We start from the raw sequence: 18,443 nt of genomic DNA on the forward strand, positions 1-18,443 counted from the left end.
TGCGGGCATCGATCCCGCTACCTCTCGCATGCTAAGCGAGAGCTCTACCATTGAGCTAATTCCCCTATACAACAATTGCCTCTTGTAGTACTTCTAAGTTGTTTTCTCCAACTCTCCTCCATGCCATTCTTTCGAGGGCCGACATAAACACTCTGAATCTTGACCTGGGCTCTTACGTATACTGGAAAACTGGTGAAAACAGGACGAGGTGGCCGAGTGGTTAAGGCGATGGACTGCTAATCCATTGTGCTCTGCACGCGTGGGTTCGAATCCCATCCTCGTCGTAGTAAGGTTTAGTTCAATGAACGCTGCTGCAATATGGCAAAAAGCCAGCGATTTCGGACTTCAGCACACCAGGTAAACTGAACAAAAGAGAGTTGAGGCCACCGAAAAACCAGGCGGAATGCTCTCCTTGTTTTGACAAGTCAGTTGTGGGCTACCTGTCCTTCCATAATGCCATGTTCTCAATTACCATATTGTTGGCTTGTAAGTGAGGAAATCGTTGTTAGACTTTGTGGTCTCGTTAACATTCCAAACCAGGTTGGCTGGAAAAGTTGAACAGTATGAGTCTGATCATCCAGCAAATATCTTAAATCTTACAGTTTTTTACCTTCTATTTCCTGAACTGAAATACTAAAGTTTTGTGGAGAATGCGGGCATCGATCCCGCTACCTTCTCGCATGCTAAGCGAGCGCTCTACCATTTTGAGCTAATTCCCCTATACAACAATGCTCTTGTTTCGACAAGTCTGTTGTGGGCTACCTGTCCTTCCATAATGCCAACGTTCGTAATTACCATATTGTTGGCTTGTAAGTGAGGAAAATCGTTGTTAGACTTTGTGGTCTCGTTAACATTCCAAACCAGGTTGGCTGGAAAAGTTGAACAGTATGAGTCTGATCATCCAGCAAATATCTTACAGTTTTTACCTTCTATTTCCTGAACTGAAATACTAAAGTTTTGTGGAGAATGCGGGCATCGATCCCGCTACCTCTCGCATGCTAAGCGAGCACTCTACCATTTGAGCTAATTCCCCTATACAACAATGCTCTTGTAGTACTTCTAAGTTGTTTTCTCCAACTCTCCTCCATGCCATTCCTTTCGAGGGCCTACATAAACACTCTGAATCTTGACCTGGCTCTTACGTATACTGGAAAACTGGTGAAAACAGGACGAGGTGGCCGAGTGGTTAAGGCGATGGACTGCTAATCCATTGTGCTCTGCACGCGTGGGTTCGAATCCCATCCTCGTCGTAGTAAAGTTTAGTTCAATGAACCTGCTGCAATATGGCAAAAAGCCAGCGATTGCGACTTCAGCACACCAGGTAAACTGAACAAAAGAGAGTTGAGGCACCGAAAAACCAGGCGGAATGCTCTCCTTGTTTTGACAAGTCAGTTGTGGGCTACCTGTCCTTCCATAATGCCATGTTCTCAATTACCATATTGTTGGCTTGTAAGTGAGAACATCGTTGTTAGACTTTGTGGTCTCGTTAACATTCCAAACCAGGTTGGCTGGAAAAGTTGAACAGTATGAGTCTGATCATCCAGCAAATATCTTAAATCTTACAGTTTTTACCTTCTATTTCCTGAACTGAAATACTAAAGTTTTGTGGAGAATGCGGGCATCGATCCCGCTACCTCTCGCATGCTAAGCGAGCGCTCTACCATTTGAGCTAATTCCCCTATACAACAATGCTCTTGTAGTACTTCTAAGTTGTTTTCTCCAACTCTCCTCCATGCTTTTCGAGGGCCGACATAAACACTCTGAATCTTGACCTGGCTCTTACGTATACTGGAAAACTGGTGAAAAGCAGGACGAGGTGGCCGAGTGGTTAAGGCGATGGACTGCTAATCCATTGTGCTCTGCACGCGTGGGTTCGAATCCCATCCTCGTCGTAGTAAAGTTTAGTTCAATGAACCTGCTGCAATATGGCAAAAAGCCAGCGATTTCGGCTTCAGCACACCAGGTAAACTGAACAAAAGAGAGTTGAGGCCACCGAAAAACCAGGCGGAATGCTCTCCTTGTTTTGACAAGTCAGTTGTGGGCTACCTGTCCTTCCATAATGCCATTTTCTCAATTACCATATGTTGGCTTGTAAGTGAGGAAATCGTTGTTAGACTTTGTGGTCTCGTTAACATTCCAAACCAGGTTGGCTGGAAAAGTTGAACAGTATGAGTCTGATCATCCAGCAAATATCTTAAATCTTACAGTTTTTACCTTCTATTTCCTGAACTGAAATACTAACGTTTTGTGGAGAATGCGGGTATCGATCCGCTACCTCTCGCATGCTAAGCGAGCGCTCTACCATTTGAGCTAATTCCCCTATACAACAATGCTCTTGTTTCGACAAGTCTGTTGTGGGCTACCTGTCCTTCCATAATGCAACGTTCGTAATTACCATATTGTTGGCTTGTAAGTGAGGAAATCGTTGTTAGACTTTGTGGTCTCGTTAACATTCCAAACCAGGTTGGCTGGAAAAGTTGAACAGTATGAGTCTGATCATCCAGCAAATATCTTAAATCTTACAGTTTTTACCTTCTATTTCCTGAACTGAAATACTAAAGTTTTGTGGAGAATGCGGGCATCGATCCCGCTACCTCTCGCATGCTAAGCGAGCAGCTCTACCATTTGAGCTAATTCCCCTATACAACAATGCTCTTGTAGTACTTCTAAGTTGTTTTCTCCAACTCTCCTCCATGCCATTCTTTCGAGGGCCGACATAAACACTCTGAATCTTGACCTGGGTCTTACGTATACTGGAAAACTGGTGAAAAGCAGGACGAGGTGGCCGAGTGGTTAAGGCGATGGACTGCTAATCCATTGTGCTCTGCACGCGTGGGTTCGAATCCCATCCTCGTCGTAGTAAGGTTTAGTTCAATGAAGCTGCTGCAATATGGCAAAAAGCCAGCGATTTCGGCTTCAGCACACCAGGTAAACTGAACAAAAGACAGTTGAGGCCACCGAAAAACCAGGCGGAATGCTCTCCTTGTTTTGACAAGTCAGTTGTGGGCTACCTGTCCTTCCATAATGCCATTTTCTCAATTACCATATTGTTGGCTTGTAAGTGAGGAAATCGTTGTTAGACTTTGTGGTCTCGTTAACATTCCAAACCAGGTTGGCTGGAAAAGTTGAACAGTATGAGTCTGATCATCCAGCAAATATCTTAAATCTTACAGTTTTTACCTTCTATTTCCTGAACTGAAATACTAAAGTTTTGTGGAGAATGCGGGCATCGATCCCGCTACCTCTCGCATGCTAAGCGAGCGCTCTACCATTTGAGCTAATTCCCCTATACAACAATGCTCTTGTTTCGACAAGTCTGTTGTGGGCTACCTGTCCTTCCATAATGCCACGTTCGTAATTACCATATTGTTGGCTTGTAAGTGAGGAAATCGTTGTTAGACTTTGTGGTCTCGTTAACATTCCAAACCAGGTTGGCTGGAAAAGTTGAACAGTATGAGTCTGATCATCCAGCAAATATCTTAAATCTTACAGTTTTTACCTTCTATTTCCTGAACTGAAATACTAAAGTTTTGTGGAGAATGCGGGCATCGATCCCGCTACCTCTCGCATGCTAAGCGAGCACTCTACCATTTGAGCTAATTCCCCTATACAGCAATGCTCTTGTAGTACTTCTAAGTTGTTTTCTCCAACTCTCCTCCATGCCATTCTTTTCGAGGGCCGACATAAACACTCTGAATCTTGACCTGGGTCTTACGTATACTGGAAAACTGGTGAAAGCAGGACGAGGTGGCCGAGTGGTTAAGGCGATGGACTGCTAATCCATTGTGCTCTGCACGCGTGGGTTCGAATCCCATCCTCGTCGTAGTAAGGTTTAGTTCAATGAAGCTGCTGCAATATGGCAAAAAGCCAGCGATTTCGGCTTCAGCACACCAGGTAAACTGAACAAAAGACAGTTGAGGCCACCGAAAAACCAGGCGGAATGCTCTCCTTGTTTTGACAAGTCAGTTGTGGGCTACCTGTCCTTCCATAATGCCATTTTCTCAATTACCATATTGTTGGCTTGTAAGTGAGGAAATCGTTGTTAGACTTTGTGGTCTCGTTAACATTCCAAACCAGGTTGGCTGGAAAAGTTGAACAGTATGAGTCTGATCATCCAGCAAATATATTAAATCTTACAGTTTTTACCTTCTATTTCCTGAACTGAAATACTAACGTTTTGTGGAGAATGCGGGTATCGATCCCGCTACCTCTCGCATGCTAAGCGAGCGCTCTACCATTTGAGCTAATTCCCCTATACAACAATGCTCTTGTAGTACTTCTAAGTTGTTTTCTCCAACTCTCCTCCATGCCATTCCTTTCGAGGGCCTACATAAACACTCTGAATCTTGACCTGGCTCTTACGTATACTGGAAAACTGGTGAAAACAGGACGAGGTGGCCGAGTGGTTAAGGCGATGGACTGCTAATCCATTGTGCTCTGCACGCGTGGGTTCGAATCCCATCCTCGTCGTAGTAAAGTTTAGTTCAATGAACCTGCTGCAATATGGCAAAAAGCCAGCGATTTCGACTTCAGCACACCAGGTAAACTGAACAAAAGAGAGTTGAGGCCACCGAAAAACCAGGCGGAATGCTCTCCTTGTTTTGACAAGTCAGTTGTGGGCTACCTGTCCTTCCATAATGCCACGTTCCTAATTACCATAGTGTTGGCTTGTAAGTGAGGAAATCGTTGTTAGACTTTGTGGTCTCGTTAACATTCCAAACCAGGTTGGCTGGAAAAGTTGAACAGTATGAGTCTGATCATCCAGCAAATATCTTAAATCTTACAGTTTTTACCTTCTATTTCCTGAACTGAAATACTAAAGTTTTGTGGAGAATGCGGGCATCGATCCCGCTACCTCTCGCATGCTAAGCGAGCGCTCTACCATTTGAGCTAATTCCCCTATACAACAATGCTCTTGTAGTACTTCTAAGTTGTTTTCTCCAACTCTCCTCCATGCTTTTCGAGGGCCGACATAAACACTCTGAATCTTGACCTGGGCTCTTACGTATACTGGAAAACTGGTGAAAGCAGGACGAGGTGGCCGAGTGGTTAAGGCGATGGACTGCTAATCCATTGTGCTCTGCACGCGTGGGTTCGAATCCCATCCTCGTCGTAGTAAGGTTTAGTTCAATGAAGCTGCTGCAATATGGCAAAAAGCCAGCGATTTCGGCTTCAGCACACCAGGTAAACTGAACAAAAGACAGTTGAGGCCACCGAAAAACCAGGCGGAATGCTCTCCTTGTTTTGACAAGTCAGTTGTGGGCTACCTGTCCTTCCATAATGCCATTTTCTCAATTACCATATTGTTGGCTTGTAAGTGAGGAAATCGTTGTTAGACTTTGTGGTCTCGTTAACATTCCAAACCAGGTTGGCTGGAAAAGTTGAACAGTATGAGTCTGATCATCCAGCAAATATCTTAAATCTTACAGTTTTTACCTTCTATTTCCTGAACTGAAATACTAACGTTTTGTGGAGAATGCGGGTATCGATCCCGCTACCTCTCGCATGCTAAGCGAGCGCTCTACCATTTGAGCTAATTCCCCTATACAACAATGCTCTTGTAGTACTTCTAAGTTGTTTTCTCCAACTCTCCTCCATGCCATTCCTTTCGAGGGCCTACATAAACACTCTGAATCTTGACCTGGCTCTTACGTATACTGGAAAACTGGTGAAAACAGGACGAGGTGGCCGAGTGGTTAAGGCGATGGACTGCTAATCCATTGTGCTCTGCACGCGTGGGTTCGAATCCCATCCTCGTCGTAGTAAAGTTTAGTTCAATGAACCTGCTGCAATATGGCAAAAAGCCAGCGATTTCGACTTCAGCACACCAGGTAAACTGAACAAAAGAGAGTTGAGGCACCGAAAAACCAGGCGGAATGCTCTCCTTGTTTTGACAAGTCAGTTGTGGGCTACCTGTCCTTCCATAATGCCATTTTCTCAATTACCATATTGTTGGCTTGTAAGTGAGGAAATCGTTGTTAGACTTTGTGGTCTCGTTAACATTCCAAACCAGGTTGGCTGGAAAAGTTGAACAGTATGAGTCTGATCATCCAGCAAATATCTTAAATCTTACAGTTTTTACCTTCTATTTCCTGAACTGAAATACTAAAGTTTTGTGGAGAATGCGGGCATCGATCCCGCTACCTCTCGCATGCTAAGCGAGCACTCTACCATTTGAGCTAATTCCCCTATACAACAATGCTCTTGTAGTACTTCTAAGTTGTTTTCTCCAACTCTCCTCCATGCCATTCCTTTCGAGGGCCTACATAAACACTCTGAATCTTGACCTGGCTCTTACGTATACTGGAAAACTGGTGAAAAGCAGGACGAGGTGGCCGAGTGGTTAAGGCGATGGACTGCTAATCCATTGTGCTCTGCACGCGTGGGTTCGAATCCCATCCTCGTCGTAGTAAGGTTTAGTTCAATGAACCTGCTGCAATATGGCAAAAAGCCAGCGATTTCGACTTCAGCACACCAGGTAAACTGAACAAAAGAGAGTTGAGGCCACCGAAAAACCAGGCGGAATGCTCTCCTTGTTTTGACAAGTCAGTTGTGGGCTACCTGTCCTTCCATAATGCCATGTTCTCAATTACCATATTGTTGGCTTGTAAGTGAGAACATCGTTGTTAGACTTTGTGGTCTCGTTAACATTCCAAACCAGGTTGGCTGGAAAAGTTGAACAGTATGAGTCTGATCATCCAGCAAATATCTTAAATCTTACAGTTTTTACCTTCTATTTCCTGAACTGAAATACTAAAGTTTTGTGGAGAATGCGGGCATCGATCCCGCTACCTCTCGCATGCTAAGCGAGCGCTCTACCATTTGAGCTAATTCCCCTATACAACAATGCTCTTGTAGTACTTCTAAGTTGTTTTCTCCAACTCTCCTCCATGCTTTTCGAGGGCCGACATAAACACTCTGAATCTTGACCTGGGTCTTACGTATACTGGAAAACTGGTGAAAGCAGGACGAGGTGGCCGAGTGGTTAAGGCGATGGACTGCTAATCCATTGTGCTCTGCACGCGTGGGTTCGAATCCCATCCTCGTCGTAGTAAGGTTTAGTTCAATGAAGCTGCTGCAATATGGCAAAAAGCCAGCGATTTCGGCTTCAGCACACCAGGTAAACTGAACAAAAGACAGTTGAGGCCACCGAAAAACCAGGCGGAATGCTCTCCTTGTTTTGACAAGTCAGTTGTGGGCTACCTGTCCTTCCATAATGCCATTTTCTCAATTACCATATTGTTGGCTTGTAAGTGAGGAAATCGTTGTTAGACTTTGTGGTCTCGTTAACATTCCAAACCAGGTTGGCTGGAAAAGTTGAACAGTATGAGTCTGATCATCCAGCAAATATCTTAAATCTTACAGTTTTTACCTTCTATTTCCTGAACTGAAATACTAAAGTTTTGTGGAGAATGCGGGCATCGATCCCGCTACCTCTCGCATGCTAAGCGAGCGCTCTACCATTTGAGCTAATTCCCCTATACAACAATGCTCTTGTTTCGACAAGTCTGTTGTGGGCTACCTGTCCTTCCATAATGCCACGTTCGTAATTACCATATTGTTGGCTTGTAAGTGAGGAAATCGTTGTTAGACTTTGTGGTCTCGTTAACATTCCAAACCAGCTTGGCTGGAAAAGTTGAACAGTATGAGTCTGATCATCCAGCAAATATCTTAAATCTTACAGTTTTTACCTTCTATTTCCTGAACTGAAATACTAAAGTTTTGTGGAGAATGCGGGCATCGATCCCGCTACCTCTCGCATGCTAAGCGAGCGCTCTACCATTTGAGCTAATTCCCCTATACAACAATGCTCTTGTAGTACTTCTAAGTTGTTTTCTCCAACTCTCCTCCATGCCATTCTTTTCGAGGGCCGACATAAACACTCTGAATCTTGACCTGGCTCTTACGTATACTGGAAAACTGGTGAAAAGCAGGACGAGGTGGCCGAGTGGTTAAGGCGATGGACTGCTAATCCATTGTGCTCTGCACGCGTGGGTTCGAATCCCATCCTCGTCGTAGTAAGGTTTAGTTCAATGAAGCTGCTGCAATATGGCAAACAGCCAGCGATTTCGGCTTCAGCACACCAGGTAAACTGAACAAAAGAGAGTTGAGGTACCGAAAAACCAGGCGGAATGCTCTCCTTGTTTTGACAAGTCAGTTGTGGTCTACCTGTCCTTCCATAATGCCATGTTCCCAATTACCATAATGTTGGCTTGTAAGTGAGGAAATCTTTGTTAGACTTTGTGGTCTCGTTAACATTCCAAACCAGGTTGGCTGGAAAAGTTGAACAGTATGAGTCTGATCATCCAGCAAATATCTTAAATCTTACAGTTTTTACCTTCTATTTCCTGAACTGAAATACTAAAGTTTTGTGGAGAATGCGGGCATCGATCCCGCTACCTCTCGCATGCTAAGCGAGCACTCTACCATTTGAGCTAATTCCCCTATACAACAATGCTCTTGTTTCGACATGTCTGTTGTGGGCTACCTGTCCTTCCATAAAACCATGTTCCCAATTACCATATTGTTGGCTTGTAAGTGAGGAAATCGTTGTTAGACTTTGTGGTCTCGCTATCAGGTTGGCTGGACAAGTTTAACATCCAGCAAATATCTTAAATCTTACAGTTTTTACCTTCTATTTCCTGAACTGAAATACTAAAGTTTTGTGGAGAATGCGGGCATCGATCCCGCTACCTCTCGCATGCTAAGCGAGCGCTCTACCATTTGAGCTAATTCCCCGATACAACAATGCTCTTGTTTCGACAAGTCTGTTGTGGGCTACCTGTCCTTCCATAATGCCATGTTCCCAATTACCATATTGTTGGCTTGTAAGTGAGGAAATCGTTGTTAGACTTTGTGGTCTCGCTATCAGGTTGGCTGGACAAGTTTAACATCCAGCAAATATCTTAAATCTTACAGTTTTTACCTTCTATTTCCTGAACTGAAATACTAAAGTTTTGTGGAGAATGCGGTCATCGATCCCGCTACCTCTCGCATGCTAAGCGAGCGCTCTACCATTTGAGCTAATTCCCCTATACAACAATGCTCTTGTAGTACTTCTAAGTTGTTTTCTCCAACTCTCCTCCATGCCATTCTTTTCGAGGGCCGACATAAACACTCTGAATCTTGACCTGGCTCTTACGTTTACTGGAAAACTGGTGAAAACAGGACGAGGTGGCCGAGTGGTTAAGGCGATGGACTGCTAATCCATTGTGCTCTGCACGCGTGGGTTCGAATCCCATCCTTGTCGTAGTAAGGTTTAGTTCAATGAAGCTGCTGCAATATGGCAAACAGCCAGCGATTTCGGCTTCAGCACACCAGGTAAACTGAACAAAAGACAGTTTAGGCACCGAAAAACCAGGCGGAATGCTCTCCTTGTTTTGACAAGTCAGTTGTGGTCTACCTGTCCTTCCATAATGCCATGTTCCCAATTACCATAATGTTGGCTTGTAAGTGAGGAAATCGTTGTTAGACTTTGTGGTCTCGTTAACATTCCAAACCAGGTTGGCTGGAAAAGTTGAACAGTATGAGTCTGATCATCCAGCAAATATCTTAAATCTTACAGTTTTTACCTTCTATTTCCTGAACTGAAATACTAAAGTTTTGTGGAGAATGCGGGCATCGATCCCGCTACCTCTCGCATGCTAAGCGAGCGATCTACCATTTGAGCTAATTCCCCGATACAACAATGCTCTTGTTTCGACAAGTCTGTTGTGGGCTACCTGTCCTTCCATAATGCCATGTTCCCAATTACCATATTGTTGGCTTGTAAGTGAGGAAATCGTTGTTAGACTTTGTGGTCTCGCTATCAGGTTGGCTGGACAAGTTTAACATCCAGCAAATATCTTAAATCTTACAGTTTTTACCTTCTATTTCCTGAACTGAAATACTAAAGTTTTGTGGAGAATGCGGTCATCGATCCCGCTACCTCTCGCATGCTAAGCGAGCGCTCTACCATTTGAGCTAATTCCCCTATACAACAATGCTCTTGTAGTACTTCTAAGTTGTTTTCTCCAACTCTCCTCCATGCCATTCTTTTCGAGGGCCGACATAAACACTCTGAATCTTGACCTGGCTCTTACGTTTACTGGAAAACTGGTGAAAACAGGACGAGGTGGCCGAGTGGTTAAGGCGATGGACTGCTAATCCATTGTGCTCTGCACGCGTGGGTTCGAATCCCATCCTCGTCGTAGTAAGGTTTAGTTCAATGAAGCTGCTGCAATATGGCAAAAAGCCAGCGATTTCGGCTTCAGCACACCAGGTAAACTGAACAAAAGAGAGTTGAGGCCACCGAAAAACCAGGCGGAATGCTCTCCTTGTTTTGACAAGTCAGTTGTGGTCTACCTGTTAATGCCACGTTCCTAATTACCATATTGTTGGCTTGTAAGTGAGGAAATCGTTGTTAGACTTTGTGGTCTCGTTAACATTCCAAACCAGGTTGGCTGGAAAAGTTGAACAGTATGAGTCTGATCATCCAGCAAATATCTTAAATCTTACAGTTTTTACCTTCTATTTCCTGAACTGAAATACTAAAGTTTTGTGGAGAATGCGGGCATCGATCCCGCTACCTCTCGCATGCTAAGCGAGCACTCTACCATTTGAGCTAATTCCCCTATACAACAATGCTCTTGTAGTACTTCTAAGGTGTTTTCTCCAACTCTCCTCCATAGCATTATTTTCGAGGGCCGACATAAACACTCTGAATCTTGACCTGGCTCTTACGTTTACTGGAAAAATGGTGAAAACAGGACGAGGTGGCTGAGTGGTTAAGGCGATGGACTGCTAATCCATCGTGCTCTGCAGGCGTGGGTTCGAATCCCATCCTCGTCGTAGTAAGGTTTAGTTCAATGAAGCTGCTGCAATATGGCAAAAAATCCAGCGATTTCGGCTTCAGCACACCAGGTAAACTGAACAAAAGACAGTTGAGGCCACCGAAAAACCAGGCGGAATGCTCTCCTTGTTTTGACAAGTCAGTTGTGGGCTACCTGTCCTTCCATAATGCCACGTTCCTAATTACCATAGTGTTGGCTTGTAAGTGAGGAAATCGTTGTTAGACTTTGTGGTCTCGTTAACATTCCAAACCAGGTTGGCTGGAAAAGTTGAACAGTATGAGTCTGATCATCCAGCAAATATCTTAAATCTTACAGTTTTTACCTTCTATTTCCTGAACTGAAATACTAAAGTTTTGTGGAGAATGCAGGCATCGATCCCGCTACCTCTCGCATGCTAAGCGAGCGCTCTACCATTTGAGCTAATTCCCCTATACAACAATGCTCTTGTAGTACTTCTAAGGTGTTTTCTCCAACTCTCCTCCATAGCATTATTTCCGAGGGCCGACATAAGCACTCTGAATCTTGACCTGGCTCTTACGTTTACTGGAAAACTGGTGAAAACAGGACGAGGTGGCTGAGTGGTTAAGGCGATGGACTGCTAATCCATTGTGCTCTGCAGGCGTGGGTTCGAATCCCATCCTTGTCGTAGTAAGGTTTAGTTCAATGAAGCTGCTGCAATATGGAAAAAAGCCAGCGATTTCGGCTTCAGCACACCAGGTAAACTGAACAAAAGACAGTTGAGGCCACCGAAAAACCAGGCGGAATGCTCTCCTTGTTTTGACAAGTCAGTTGTGGGCTACCTGTCCTTCCATAATGCCATGTTCTCAATTACCATAATGTTGGCTTGTAATTGAGGAAATCGTTGTTAGACTTTGTGGTCTCGTTAACATTCCAAACCAGGTTGGCTGGAAAAGTTGAACAGTATGAGTCTGATCATCCAGCAAATATCTTAAATCTTACAGTTTTTACCTTCTATTTCCTGAACTGAAATACTAAAGTTTTGTGGAGAATGCGGGCATCGATCCCGCTACCTCTCGCATGCTAAGCGAGCGCTCTACCATTTGAGCTAATTCCCCTATACAACAATCCTCTTGTAGTACTTCTAAGTTGTTTTCTCCAACTCTCCTCCATGCCATTCCTTTCGAGGGCCTACATAAACACTCTGAATCTTGACCTGGCTCTTACGTATACTGGAAAACTGGTGGAAACAGAATGAGGTGGCCGAGTGGTTAAGGCGATGGACTGCTAATCCATTGTGCTCTGCAAGCGTAGGTTCGAATCCCATCCTCGTCGTAGTAAAGTTTAGTTCAATGAACCTGCTGCAATATGGCAAAAAGCCAGCGATTTCGGCTTCAGCACACCAGGTAAACTGAACAAAAGAGAGTTGAGGTACCGAAAAACCAGGCGGAATGCTCTCCTTGTTTTGACAAGTCAGTTGTGGTCTACCTGTCCTTCCATAATGCCATGTTCCCAATTACCATAATGTTGGCTTGTAAGTGAGGAAATCTTTGTTAGACTTTGTGGTCTCGTTAACATTCCAAACCAGGTTGGCTGGAAAAGTTGAACAGTATGAGTCTGATCATCCAGCAAATATCTTAAATCTTACAGTTTTTACCTTCTATTTCCTGAACTGAAATACTAAAGTTTTGTGGAGAATGCGGGCATCGATCCCGCTACCTCTCGCATGCTAAGCGAGCACTCTACCATTTGAGCTAATTCCCCTATACAACAATGCTCTTGTTTCGACATGTCTGTTGTGGGCTACCTGTCCTTCCATAAAACCATGTTCCCAATTACCATATTGTTGGCTTGTAAGTGAGGAAATCGTTGTTAGACTTTGTGGTCTCGCTATCAGGTTGGCTGGACAAGTTTAACATCCAGCAAATATCTTAAATCTTACAGTTTTTACCTTCTATTTCCTGAACTGAAATACTAAAGTTTTGTGGAGAATGCGGGCATCGATCCCGCTACCTCTCGCATGCTAAGCGAGCGCTCTACCATTTGAGCTAATTCCCCGATACAACAATGCTCTTGTTTCGACAAGTCTGTTGTGGGCTACCTGTCCTTCCATAATGCCATGTTCCCAATTACCATATTGTTGGCTTGTAAGTGAGGAAATCGTTGTTAGACTTTGTGGTCTCGCTATCAGGTTGGCTGGACAAGTTGAACATCCAGCAAATATCTTAAATCTTACAGTTTTTACCTTCTATTTCCTGAACTGAAATACTAAAGTTTTGTGGAGAATGCGGTCATCGATCCCGCTACCTCTCGCATGCTAAGCGAGCGCTCTACCATTTGAGCTAATTCCCCTATACAACAATGCTCTTGTAGTACTTCTAAGTTGTTTTCTCCAACTCTCCTCCATGCCATTCTTTTCGAGGGCCGACATAAACACTCTGAATCTTGACCTGGCTCTTACGTTTACTGGAAAACTGGTGAAAACAGGACGAGGTGGCCGAGTGGTTAAGGCGATGGACTGCTAATCCATTGTGCTCTGCACGCGTGGGTTCGAATCCCATCCTCGTCGTAGTAAGGTTTAGTTCAATGAAGCTGCTGCAATATGGCAAAAAGCCAGCGATTTCGGCTTCAGCACACCAGGTAAACTGAACAAAAGACAGTTGAGGCCACCGAAAAACCAGGCGGAATGCTCTCCTTGTTTTGACAAGTCAGTTGTGGTCTACCTGTTAATGCCACGTTCCTAATTACCATATTGTTGGCTTGTAAGTGAGGAAATCGTTGTTAGACTTTGTGGTCTCGTTAACATTCCAAACCAGGTTGGCTGGAAAAGTTGAACAGTATGAGTCTGATCATCCAGCAAATATCTTAAATCTTACAGTTTTTACCTTCTATTTCCTGAACTGAAATACTAAAGTTTTGTGGAGAATGCGGGCATCGATCCCGCTACCTCTCGCATGCTAAGCGAGCACTCTACCATTTGAGCTAATTCCCCTATACAACAATGCTCTTGTAGTACTTCTAAGGTGTTTTCTCCAACTCTCCTCCATAGCATTATTTTCGAGGGCCGACATAAACACTCTGAATCTTGACCTGGCTCTTACGTTTACTGGAAAAATGGTGAAAACAGGACGAGGTGGCTGAGTGGTTAAGGCGATGGACTGCTAATCCATCGTGCTCTGCAGGCGTGGGTTCGAATCCCATCCTCGTCGTAGTAAGGTTTAGTTCAATGAAGCTGCTGCAATATGGCAAAAAATCCAGCGATTTCGGCTTCAGCACACCAGGTAAACTGAACAAAAGACAGTTGAGGCCACCGAAAAACCAGGCGGAATGCTCTCCTTGTTTTGACAAGTCAGTTGTGGGCTACCTGTTAATGCCACGTTCCTAATTACCATATTGTTGGCTTGTAAGTGAGGAAATCGTTGTTAGACTTTGTGGTCTCGTTAACATTCCAAACCAGGTTGGCTGGAAAAGTTGAACAGTATGAGTCTGATCATCCAGCAAATATCTTAAATCTTACAGTTTTTACCTTCTATTTCCTGAACTGAAATACTAAAGTTTTGTGGAGAATGCGGGCATCGATCCCGCTACCTCTCGCATGCTAAGCGAGCGCTCTACCATTTGAGCTAATTCCCCTATACAACAATGCTCTTGTAGTACTTCTAAGGTGTTTTCTCCAACTCTCCTCCATAGCATTATTTCCGAGGGCCGACATAAGCACTCTGAATCTTGACCTGGCTCTTACGTTTACTGGAAAACTGGTGAAAACAGGACGAGGTGGCTGAGTGGTTAAGGCGATGGACTGCTAATCCATTGTGCTCTGCAGGCGTGGGTTCGAATCCCATCCTTGTCGTAGTAAGGTTTAGTTCAATGAAGCTGCTGCAATATGGAAAAAAGCCAGCGATTTCGGCTTCAGCACACCAGGTAAACTGAACAAAAGACAGTTGAGGCCACCGAAAAACCAGGCGGAATGCTCTCCTTGTTTTGACAAGTCAGTTGTGGGCTACCTGTCCTTCCATAATGCCATGTTCTCAATTACCATAATGTTGGCTTGTAAGTGAGGAAATCGTTGTTAGACTTTGTGGTCTCGTTAACATTCCAAACCAGGTTGGCTGGAAAAGTTGAACAGTATGAGTCTGATCATCCAGCAAATATCTTAAATCTTACAGTTTTTACCTTCTATTTCCTGAACTGAAATACTAAAGTTTTGTGGAGAATGCGGGCATCGATCCCGCTACCTCTCGCATGCTAAGCGAGCGCTCTACCATTTGAGCTAATTCCCCTATACAACAATCCTCTTGTAGTACTTCTAAGTTGTTTTCTCCAACTCTCCTCCATGCCATTCCTTTCGAGGGCCTACATAAACACTCTGAATCTTGACCTGGCTCTTACGTATACTGGAAAACTGGTGAAAACAGGACGAGGTGGCCAAGTGGTTAAGGCGATGGTCTGCTAATCCATTGTGCTCTGCACGCGTGGGTTCGAATCTCATCCTCGTCGTAGTAAAGTTTAGTTCAATGAACCTGCTGCAATATGGCAAACAGCCAGCGATTTCGGCTTCAGCACACCAGGTAAACTGAACAAAAGACAGTTGAGGCACCGAAAAACCAGGCGGAATGCTCTCCTTGTTTTGACAAGTCAGTTGTGGTCTACCTGTCCTTCCATAATGCCATGTTCCCAATTACCATAATGTTGGCTTGTAAGTGAGGAAATCGTTGTTAGACTTTGTGGTCTCGTTAACATTCCAAACCAGGTTGGCTGGAAAAGTTGAACAGTATGAGTCTGATCATCCAGCAAATATCTTAAATCTTACAGTTTTTACCTTCTATTTCCTGAACTGAAATACTAAAGTTTTGTGGAGAATGCGGGCATCGATCCCGCTACCTCTCGCATGCTAAGCGAGCGCTCTACCATTTGAGCTAATTCCCCTATACAACAATGCTCTTGTTTCGACAAGTCTGTTGTGGGCTACCTGTCCTTCCATAATGCCATGTTCCCAATTACCATATTGTTGGCTTGTAAGTGAGGAAATCGTTGTTAGACTTTGTGGTCTCGCTATCAGGTTGGCTGGACAAGTTTAACATCCAGCAAATATCTTAAATCTTACAGTTTTTACCTTCTATTTCCTGAACTGAAATACTAAAGTTTTGTGGAGAATGCGGGCATCGATCCCGCTACCTCTCGCATGCTAAGCGAGCGCTCTACCATTTGAGCTAATTCCCCGATACAACAATGCTCTTGTTTCGACAAGTCTGTTGTGGGCTACCTGTCCTTCCATAATGCCATGTTCCCAATTACCATATTGTTGGCTTGTAAGTGAGGAAATCGTTGTTAGACTTTGTGGTCTCGCTATCAGGTTGGCTGGACAAGTTTAACATCCAGCAAATATCTTAAATCTTACAGTTTTTACCTTCTATTTCCTGAACTGAAATACTAAAGTTTTGTGGAGAATGCGGTCATCAATCCCGCTACCTCTTGCATGCTAAGCGAGCGCTCTACCATTTGAGCTAATTCCCCTATACAACAATGCTCTTGTAGTACTTCTAAGTTGTTTTCTCCAACTCTCCTCCATGCCATTCTTTTCGAGGGCCGACATAAACACTCTGAATCTTGACCTGGCTCTTACGTTTATTGGAAAACTGGTGAAAACAGGACGAGGTGGCCGAGTGGTTAAGGCGATGGACTGCTAATCCATTGTGCTCTGCACGCATGGGTTTGAATCCCATCCTCGTCGTAGTAAGGTTTAGTTCAATGAAGCTGCTGCAGTATGGCAAAAAGCCAGCGATTTCGGCTGCAGCACACCAAAAGACAGTTGAGGCCACCGAAAAACCAGGCAGAATGCTCTCCTTGTTTCGACAAGTCTGTTGTGGGGTCAGTGGCGGCGCCAGAGTATTTTTGTTGGGTAATCTATGGTAGGGCTAACACATACAGTGGTGGGGCTCAAGTCAGTATTTGTAATGTAATTACATACACGCTATATCGCACCCCTTGACAGTGAAACGCACGCATGGGGCTTTTATTAGCTTTTATTAGTCTCCTTTTATCAGCTAAATTACATCGAGAGCAACAGGTGTGAGTTAAACAATACAATAGCCTATTCTGCTAATTCCACGTTGTTACAACATGCTACGCAGCGGCAGAAACAAGAAAAGTTGGCATATAGAATTGACACGGAGAGGGAGAGAGAGAGAGAGAGAAACACAGGTAAACAGAGAGAGACAGACACAGCACACAACAAGTAGCCTGTATCTCTATTGTCATACAAAACACTTTTTCAAATGACCCATTATTACAAAATATATTCAAAACTCACTATTCACTCTTCAGGTGGGTCGTGTGACTCTGGCACCTGTTCGACTTGTACCTCAATGCGAGGACGTTTAAGAACAAATCTATCCATCCGAAATATACAATTAATCCTTGAAGTTCTGCTGTCTGTTTGCTGCAATTTACTCGGCGTGAGTTTGGGGACTTTTCACTGTGAACGTGACGCAGCAGTAATGCATGACGCAGCAGACCCAACGTTTCGTTGCTCTGATTGGCTGTAGGTCTGTTCAAATTGCATTCGGAGGCATTTTGATCTGACCGCGGCCGCGCTGATATTATAACGCGAGGGAATGTCCACACCTTTAGTGTATAAAACTCCCCCACTACTTAGACTATTCCTTGCACCCCTGTAGCATAAGCCCGGATGGTCTCAACCATATTGCGTCAGTAACGTGCACTTGTTACAGCAGGATCAGTTTGTGTGTTGTGGACACGACCGGTAGATTTTCGCAATCCGTGTTCTCAACATGCTTACTTTAACATCATTGTTCATGGTCGGGCTAAGGTAGGGCTAAGCCATTTCTTGGTATGGCTGTAGCCTACCCAAGCCATACCCTGGCGCCGCCACTGTGTGGGGTACCTTCCATAATGCCACGTTCCCAATTACCATACTGTTGGCTTGTAAGTGAGGAAATCATTGTTAGACTTTGTGGTCTCGCTATCAGGTTGGCTGGAAAAGTTGAACATCCAGCAAATATCTTAAATCTTACAGTTTTTACCTTCTATTTCCTGAACTGAAATACTAAAGTTTTGTGGAGAATGCGGGCATCGATCCCGCTACCTCTCGCATGCTAAGCGAGCGCTCTACCATTTGAGCTAATTCCCCTATACAACAATGCTCTTGTAGTACTTCTAAGTTGTTTTCTCCAACAAAACTATGTCTCAGGGCTTTTTAACATTTAAAAACCTGTTAATGTGTCATACTCAGAAGAAAGCTAAATGAAAGCTAACTGACGATACGAACCATTTTTACAGAAACAAAACACAAGTCTCACAAGAAGCGTCTAAATGAGCCCTGAGCAAAAATATGCCAACACACTAAGCACAGAACTCTAGGTATAAATACCCTTATTACATATCAGATCTGCAAAAACAAATCAGGTTGCCAAATCAATTAGCAAGCTGAGATTCCACAGATTCTACAGGTATTAGTATACCCCTGCGAGATGGAGTTCATGACTTTATGAGCTGTTCATGAGCACTCATGAAACATTCATGAACAACTCATTATATGTTCACTTGTCATGTTCATGAACCAAAATTCTTAAAATGCTCATGAACCATTTTAAAGAGCAGTTCATGAAATTTGTATGAACATTGTTCATTCAT

The 18,443-nt window shown here is 43.9% G+C and overlaps 49 non-coding genes across 49 annotated transcripts; 21 read left to right on the forward strand and 28 right to left on the reverse strand.

The window, feature by feature from the left end:
* Positions 1-202: 202 nt before the first annotated feature.
* trnas-gcu lies at positions 203-284 on the forward strand. The gene has a single exon. It is a non-coding gene; the product is annotated as a tRNA-Ser (tRNA).
* Positions 285-960: 676 nt separating this feature from the next.
* trnaa-agc lies at positions 961-1,033 on the reverse strand. Its single transcript has one exon. It is a non-coding gene; the product is annotated as a tRNA-Ala (tRNA).
* Positions 1,034-1,168: 135 nt separating this feature from the next.
* On the forward strand, positions 1,169-1,250 carry trnas-gcu. The gene has a single exon. It is a non-coding gene; the product is annotated as a tRNA-Ser (tRNA).
* Positions 1,251-1,606: 356 nt separating this feature from the next.
* trnaa-agc lies at positions 1,607-1,679 on the reverse strand. Its single transcript has one exon. It is a non-coding gene; the product is annotated as a tRNA-Ala (tRNA).
* A 131-nt stretch (positions 1,680-1,810) lies between these two features.
* trnas-gcu lies at positions 1,811-1,892 on the forward strand. The gene has a single exon. It is a non-coding gene; the product is annotated as a tRNA-Ser (tRNA).
* Positions 1,893-2,775: 883 nt separating this feature from the next.
* On the forward strand, positions 2,776-2,857 carry trnas-gcu. The gene has a single exon. It is a non-coding gene; the product is annotated as a tRNA-Ser (tRNA).
* Positions 2,858-3,214: 357 nt separating this feature from the next.
* On the reverse strand, positions 3,215-3,287 carry trnaa-agc. Its single transcript has one exon. It is a non-coding gene; the product is annotated as a tRNA-Ala (tRNA).
* Positions 3,288-3,533: 246 nt separating this feature from the next.
* On the reverse strand, positions 3,534-3,606 carry trnaa-agc. Its single transcript has one exon. It is a non-coding gene; the product is annotated as a tRNA-Ala (tRNA).
* Positions 3,607-3,741: 135 nt separating this feature from the next.
* Positions 3,742-3,823, forward strand: trnas-gcu. Its single transcript has one exon. It is a non-coding gene; the product is annotated as a tRNA-Ser (tRNA).
* Positions 3,824-4,180: 357 nt separating this feature from the next.
* Positions 4,181-4,253, reverse strand: trnaa-agc. Its single transcript has one exon. It is a non-coding gene; the product is annotated as a tRNA-Ala (tRNA).
* Positions 4,254-4,388: 135 nt separating this feature from the next.
* trnas-gcu lies at positions 4,389-4,470 on the forward strand. The gene has a single exon. It is a non-coding gene; the product is annotated as a tRNA-Ser (tRNA).
* A 357-nt stretch (positions 4,471-4,827) lies between these two features.
* Positions 4,828-4,900, reverse strand: trnaa-agc. Its single transcript has one exon. It is a non-coding gene; the product is annotated as a tRNA-Ala (tRNA).
* A 131-nt stretch (positions 4,901-5,031) lies between these two features.
* Positions 5,032-5,113, forward strand: trnas-gcu. Its single transcript has one exon. It is a non-coding gene; the product is annotated as a tRNA-Ser (tRNA).
* Positions 5,114-5,470: 357 nt separating this feature from the next.
* On the reverse strand, positions 5,471-5,543 carry trnaa-agc. The gene has a single exon. It is a non-coding gene; the product is annotated as a tRNA-Ala (tRNA).
* Positions 5,544-5,678: 135 nt separating this feature from the next.
* Positions 5,679-5,760, forward strand: trnas-gcu. The gene has a single exon. It is a non-coding gene; the product is annotated as a tRNA-Ser (tRNA).
* A 356-nt stretch (positions 5,761-6,116) lies between these two features.
* trnaa-agc lies at positions 6,117-6,189 on the reverse strand. Its single transcript has one exon. It is a non-coding gene; the product is annotated as a tRNA-Ala (tRNA).
* A 136-nt stretch (positions 6,190-6,325) lies between these two features.
* On the forward strand, positions 6,326-6,407 carry trnas-gcu. The gene has a single exon. It is a non-coding gene; the product is annotated as a tRNA-Ser (tRNA).
* Positions 6,408-6,764: 357 nt separating this feature from the next.
* trnaa-agc lies at positions 6,765-6,837 on the reverse strand. The gene has a single exon. It is a non-coding gene; the product is annotated as a tRNA-Ala (tRNA).
* A 130-nt stretch (positions 6,838-6,967) lies between these two features.
* trnas-gcu lies at positions 6,968-7,049 on the forward strand. Its single transcript has one exon. It is a non-coding gene; the product is annotated as a tRNA-Ser (tRNA).
* Positions 7,050-7,406: 357 nt separating this feature from the next.
* On the reverse strand, positions 7,407-7,479 carry trnaa-agc. Its single transcript has one exon. It is a non-coding gene; the product is annotated as a tRNA-Ala (tRNA).
* Positions 7,480-7,725: 246 nt separating this feature from the next.
* On the reverse strand, positions 7,726-7,798 carry trnaa-agc. Its single transcript has one exon. It is a non-coding gene; the product is annotated as a tRNA-Ala (tRNA).
* A 136-nt stretch (positions 7,799-7,934) lies between these two features.
* trnas-gcu lies at positions 7,935-8,016 on the forward strand. Its single transcript has one exon. It is a non-coding gene; the product is annotated as a tRNA-Ser (tRNA).
* A 356-nt stretch (positions 8,017-8,372) lies between these two features.
* On the reverse strand, positions 8,373-8,445 carry trnaa-agc. The gene has a single exon. It is a non-coding gene; the product is annotated as a tRNA-Ala (tRNA).
* A 221-nt stretch (positions 8,446-8,666) lies between these two features.
* On the reverse strand, positions 8,667-8,739 carry trnaa-agc. Its single transcript has one exon. It is a non-coding gene; the product is annotated as a tRNA-Ala (tRNA).
* A 221-nt stretch (positions 8,740-8,960) lies between these two features.
* On the reverse strand, positions 8,961-9,033 carry trnaa-agc. The gene has a single exon. It is a non-coding gene; the product is annotated as a tRNA-Ala (tRNA).
* A 135-nt stretch (positions 9,034-9,168) lies between these two features.
* Positions 9,169-9,250, forward strand: trnas-gcu. The gene has a single exon. It is a non-coding gene; the product is annotated as a tRNA-Ser (tRNA).
* Positions 9,251-9,606: 356 nt separating this feature from the next.
* Positions 9,607-9,679, reverse strand: trnaa-agc. Its single transcript has one exon. It is a non-coding gene; the product is annotated as a tRNA-Ala (tRNA).
* A 221-nt stretch (positions 9,680-9,900) lies between these two features.
* trnaa-agc lies at positions 9,901-9,973 on the reverse strand. The gene has a single exon. It is a non-coding gene; the product is annotated as a tRNA-Ala (tRNA).
* Positions 9,974-10,108: 135 nt separating this feature from the next.
* On the forward strand, positions 10,109-10,190 carry trnas-gcu. The gene has a single exon. It is a non-coding gene; the product is annotated as a tRNA-Ser (tRNA).
* A 350-nt stretch (positions 10,191-10,540) lies between these two features.
* On the reverse strand, positions 10,541-10,613 carry trnaa-agc. Its single transcript has one exon. It is a non-coding gene; the product is annotated as a tRNA-Ala (tRNA).
* A 135-nt stretch (positions 10,614-10,748) lies between these two features.
* trnas-gcu lies at positions 10,749-10,830 on the forward strand. The gene has a single exon. It is a non-coding gene; the product is annotated as a tRNA-Ser (tRNA).
* Positions 10,831-11,188: 358 nt separating this feature from the next.
* On the reverse strand, positions 11,189-11,261 carry trnaa-agc. Its single transcript has one exon. It is a non-coding gene; the product is annotated as a tRNA-Ala (tRNA).
* Positions 11,262-11,396: 135 nt separating this feature from the next.
* On the forward strand, positions 11,397-11,478 carry trnas-gcu. Its single transcript has one exon. It is a non-coding gene; the product is annotated as a tRNA-Ser (tRNA).
* A 357-nt stretch (positions 11,479-11,835) lies between these two features.
* Positions 11,836-11,908, reverse strand: trnaa-agc. The gene has a single exon. It is a non-coding gene; the product is annotated as a tRNA-Ala (tRNA).
* A 135-nt stretch (positions 11,909-12,043) lies between these two features.
* On the forward strand, positions 12,044-12,125 carry trnas-gcu. Its single transcript has one exon. It is a non-coding gene; the product is annotated as a tRNA-Ser (tRNA).
* Positions 12,126-12,481: 356 nt separating this feature from the next.
* Positions 12,482-12,554, reverse strand: trnaa-agc. The gene has a single exon. It is a non-coding gene; the product is annotated as a tRNA-Ala (tRNA).
* Positions 12,555-12,775: 221 nt separating this feature from the next.
* On the reverse strand, positions 12,776-12,848 carry trnaa-agc. Its single transcript has one exon. It is a non-coding gene; the product is annotated as a tRNA-Ala (tRNA).
* Positions 12,849-13,069: 221 nt separating this feature from the next.
* trnaa-agc lies at positions 13,070-13,142 on the reverse strand. Its single transcript has one exon. It is a non-coding gene; the product is annotated as a tRNA-Ala (tRNA).
* A 135-nt stretch (positions 13,143-13,277) lies between these two features.
* trnas-gcu lies at positions 13,278-13,359 on the forward strand. Its single transcript has one exon. It is a non-coding gene; the product is annotated as a tRNA-Ser (tRNA).
* A 350-nt stretch (positions 13,360-13,709) lies between these two features.
* trnaa-agc lies at positions 13,710-13,782 on the reverse strand. Its single transcript has one exon. It is a non-coding gene; the product is annotated as a tRNA-Ala (tRNA).
* A 135-nt stretch (positions 13,783-13,917) lies between these two features.
* trnas-gcu lies at positions 13,918-13,999 on the forward strand. Its single transcript has one exon. It is a non-coding gene; the product is annotated as a tRNA-Ser (tRNA).
* Positions 14,000-14,350: 351 nt separating this feature from the next.
* trnaa-agc lies at positions 14,351-14,423 on the reverse strand. Its single transcript has one exon. It is a non-coding gene; the product is annotated as a tRNA-Ala (tRNA).
* A 135-nt stretch (positions 14,424-14,558) lies between these two features.
* trnas-gcu lies at positions 14,559-14,640 on the forward strand. The gene has a single exon. It is a non-coding gene; the product is annotated as a tRNA-Ser (tRNA).
* Positions 14,641-14,997: 357 nt separating this feature from the next.
* On the reverse strand, positions 14,998-15,070 carry trnaa-agc. Its single transcript has one exon. It is a non-coding gene; the product is annotated as a tRNA-Ala (tRNA).
* A 135-nt stretch (positions 15,071-15,205) lies between these two features.
* trnas-gcu lies at positions 15,206-15,287 on the forward strand. Its single transcript has one exon. It is a non-coding gene; the product is annotated as a tRNA-Ser (tRNA).
* A 356-nt stretch (positions 15,288-15,643) lies between these two features.
* Positions 15,644-15,716, reverse strand: trnaa-agc. The gene has a single exon. It is a non-coding gene; the product is annotated as a tRNA-Ala (tRNA).
* Positions 15,717-15,937: 221 nt separating this feature from the next.
* trnaa-agc lies at positions 15,938-16,010 on the reverse strand. The gene has a single exon. It is a non-coding gene; the product is annotated as a tRNA-Ala (tRNA).
* A 429-nt stretch (positions 16,011-16,439) lies between these two features.
* On the forward strand, positions 16,440-16,521 carry trnas-gcu. The gene has a single exon. It is a non-coding gene; the product is annotated as a tRNA-Ser (tRNA).
* A 1,346-nt stretch (positions 16,522-17,867) lies between these two features.
* Positions 17,868-17,940, reverse strand: trnaa-agc. The gene has a single exon. It is a non-coding gene; the product is annotated as a tRNA-Ala (tRNA).
* Positions 17,941-18,443: the final 503 nt, after the last annotated feature.

Source organism: Gymnodraco acuticeps, unplaced genomic scaffold (genome assembly GCF_902827175.1).
Source record: "Gymnodraco acuticeps unplaced genomic scaffold, fGymAcu1.1, whole genome shotgun sequence".
Lineage (NCBI taxonomy): Eukaryota > Metazoa > Chordata > Actinopteri > Perciformes > Bathydraconidae > Gymnodraco > Gymnodraco acuticeps.